Below are 3,953 nucleotides of genomic sequence, written 5' to 3' on the forward strand. Positions count from 1 at the left end.
TGTGGTCAATACGACCAGTATACTAGGACTGCACACTAAGCATTGAACATCAGTGAATTATCAGACAGGTTTATGATCTCAGTCTAAAGTGTTAAAGTCAAAAGGTTTTTAAGCTATTTCAAATGCTGAATAAATCACTTACAATGGATGCTGCTCCTTAATGTTTAAGGGTATGTTAACACCATATGCAGTGCTTTCTGGTGCGATTAAAATAGTTCTTGCAGCATTTTGATCGCACCGGACTGCAGGCACAATGTGCCTTGCGATCCCGTGCGGGCGATCGCATTGTGGCCGTAGGGCGTGGCTACGGTACCATTCACTTCAATGGCCCACCATGCCCCCTCCTGCCCCACAAAAAGTGAGCCGGCCGGAATGCGATGCAGTGCGTTCCGGCCAGAATCGGACTGGAACGCACTGCATATGGTGTGAACGAGGCCTAAAGGTTTTAGCTTCCTGCAGAATCAGCTGGTCCCCTGAGCACTGGCCCTGATATTCTGCTTAAATGGGCTAGTAAGCCTTGTGTGTCTCCACAAGCACACCAACACAGCAAGGCAATCCACTCCCCTGCTCCTCCTTCCTTCCTCTCTCGTCCCTTCTCCAAACTAGTAGATGGACAGGTGCTGGAGACTGCTCTGTCCCTTGTGTGGAATGGACAGGAAGTTCAGGGAAGCTGAGCTGAGAGAGTTGGAGCCAGCTGTTTGGATCCACGATGACTGTAAGTGTTTAGGAAAAAATGTAAAGAAATACTTTGCTGGGCAATGTATATTTGTTTGATCTGGATCTAATGAAAAGAATAACATTTTTTCCACACTTACATGGTTACAAAGATGTAAGGTTGCCTTCTCAAAAATCCAGGCCTACTTACTAAATACAGATGGCAGACATATATGAAAGAATGGGAGCGGATCTGTTTACACATCGGACTGACTCTAATAATAATAATGATAATAATAATAACAACAACAGTAATGATAATAATAAAAATAATTATTTATATTACAGGACTTTGGGGTAGGGAATTAAGTATTCTAGAGATTTGTGAAGCATTCCGCATAACTAAGATGTGTATGTATTTAAATGTTTTATAGTATAATGTATCTTTGAAACTCCGTCACATTCATTCCAAGCAATTTAATTTCATGTTCCAAACTCACTCTTGAGGACATCTTTAAAATGCAAGCACTATTTAGTATGACATGTATTATGATGAATAATATCAATGCAGTTAAACATCTCCTCTAAGTAAGCTAAGCAAGTAGCTAATCAAATCATTATGCTCTCTGATTTAATCTGAGCTGAATATTTAACAAGGGTACTCATATTAAATAAAAAGTGAAGTGTATTTTACAATAGAATTTAAATAATAAAAAATATAATTAGTTTGATTATTTACCCGCATAAAAATAATTAGATAAAATAATTTTTGGCATAAGACTCAAAAGCCAAAGAGAAGATTGCAATGATAAATTGCTACAACTGAATTGTTGAAAGTATTGTTTTGTATTTACTATTCTTCAGACTGTGTGTATTGTATGAAAATATCACTGCACGTGTTACCAAAATTTGTCTAGCTATAGAGGATGGTACCACATAGGCTAAGTTATAAAAGATCGAGAAAAATAAAAAATGTATCAAAGGTTGTGTGTGTGTGTGTGTGGGCGCTTTCAATGAACAAATGTTCTCTCTATCTTCATATGACATGAGCTGAATTGAGCAGCTTCTTCAACTTCAGTGACATGGACAAGGACAGTAACATTTTTCACCACTCATGATTCCAAGTGAGATGCCTAACCATTTGTGGGTAGCATAAGTCCTCCCACTGGTGCTTATTATTATTATTATATAGAATTTATATAGCGCCAACCGTTTGTGCAGTGCTTTAGACATTTATATCTATTAAGCTGACCATACAGTTTACAATTTTACCTTTCCAGCCCTGCAAGCTGAATGATAAAAAACAGTCAGTTCCCCCACCCAAAGCTGGTGTCCTTGGCTGCCAGAATAGCCAGACAGTTCAGCTGACATTTTATTTTTAATAATAAAGGACTTTGTAAAACATTGTGTTGTATTTATTTACTATTTTACTGTTATTTGTGAATGGGTAGGGGTAACAACTACCCCTTACTCATTCACAAGGAGGGGGGGCTGGATCTGGGTGCCCCCTATATGAAAGGAGGCACCCAGATTCAGATAAGCCACCCTACCCACAGACTCCCACAACCACCGGGCCAGGGTTAATGGTGAGGGGTAACAACGACCCCTTACTCATTCACAAGGAGGGGGGGCTGGATCTGGGTGCCCCCTATATGAAAGGAGGCACCCAGATTCAGATAAGCCACCCTACCCACAGACTCCCACAACCACCGGGCCAGGGTTGTGGGAAAGAGGCTCTTGTCCTCATCAACATCATAGCACCCCCATGTTGAGGGAATGTGACCTGGTATGGTTCAGGAGAGGAGGGCCTAACTGCTGCTTTGCCAGACCCCACGCTGTTTAAAAAAATTGAAGAAAAAAATGCTTCATGTTTCTGTGGACTGTCAAAAGTAAAAAAGAAAAAAGTAAAAACATTTAGGGGGTTATTCACTAAAGAGCCGAAGGATCCAGCAGTAGCTTAGGCTGATCCTTCGGCTCAGCAGCCGTGCGGCTCAGCCGAGCCAAACGTATATGCTTCGACTCGGCTGAGCCGTAGTGACAGCCGAAGCATGGAGAACAGTCCGACTGATCTCCACGCAAATGACAGCTGGGTGGTTATTTAGTTATTATATATTGTTTTTTATTCATTGGCCGGGACCTGCTAGAAGACTTTGGCAGGTGCCGGCCAATAGGAAACAGTTGGACGGAGCTAGCTGTCACTGCTAGCTCCACCCAATTGTTTGTTTTTTTAAATGTATTTTTCTTTTCTTTAGAATATATATTTTTTAATCTTCCTATATTTTAGCATTTTTAAAATAATTTTGCAACTTTTATTTTTTCCACTTCTTTTCTATTCTGCTCGGTACCTCGGAGGTACCGAGCTGAATATCTGAGCCGAATGCCGTTCGGCCCCTATGAGAATAGGGGATAACGGCAGCGAGTAAGCTGCTGGAGCTTCGGCTCAGCCGATCCAAATATTGGATCGGCTGAGTCAAAGTCCTTCTGCACTTTGGCTCAGCCGAACATGCAGAGCATGTTCAGCTGACGGAAGGCAGCCGATGTATGGCCGATTTTAGCCGATGTATGGCTGAAATCAGCCGTACAAGCCAGAAGTGAATAGGCGAACAACGTTTGGCTCACTTCACTTCGGCTGGGTTATTCACTCGGCTGCCTTTGTGAATAACCCTTTTAATGTCACTTTTCTGCAATGAACGTTCGTTTATATTTATCGTTTAACTCATCTGAAATTAAAGCAAAAAATTCGGAAAGAACCAAATCCGAATGACGAAACAAATTGACTTTTGGACCCAAATCCCAAAAAACAAAAAATCCAAAATGAAACAAATTTTTTGCTGACCTATATGTTTAAGTTTGACCACAATGGTACATATAACATGTTGCACTTTGTGCCTAAAATACATCCATTAAATATGCATGTACTTTCCAATACTCTTAGTAAGACTCTGTAAATATCTGCATTGTATGTGTGGTTGGTTTAGATTTGACTTTCGTTGATCATGGCTCTTGTTTAGAAAAAAAGTATGAACACATTCCATAGCAGAATATGTCTGAAAGAGTGCTCATTAGAGATTGTATTGCAGAAAGAAGACAGGGGAAACGGTAATAACAGATCTGGTAAGGTTATGCTGTAAGTGCAGAGTACAGACAGATTCCTTGTTTACTCAGATTTGCCAGTCAGCATAAAAACCCTAATTTAAAACCTGCCTTGAAACTAATAATAGTAAAAGCAGATGATGCAGTTGCACACAATTGCAAATATACAGATAAGACTTCTTTCACTATCAGGGACTATAAACAGG

This window comes from Nanorana parkeri, unplaced genomic scaffold, assembly GCF_000935625.1.
Source record: "Nanorana parkeri isolate BGI_ZX_2015 unplaced genomic scaffold, ASM93562v1 scaffold912, whole genome shotgun sequence".
NCBI lineage: Eukaryota > Metazoa > Chordata > Amphibia > Anura > Dicroglossidae > Nanorana > Nanorana parkeri.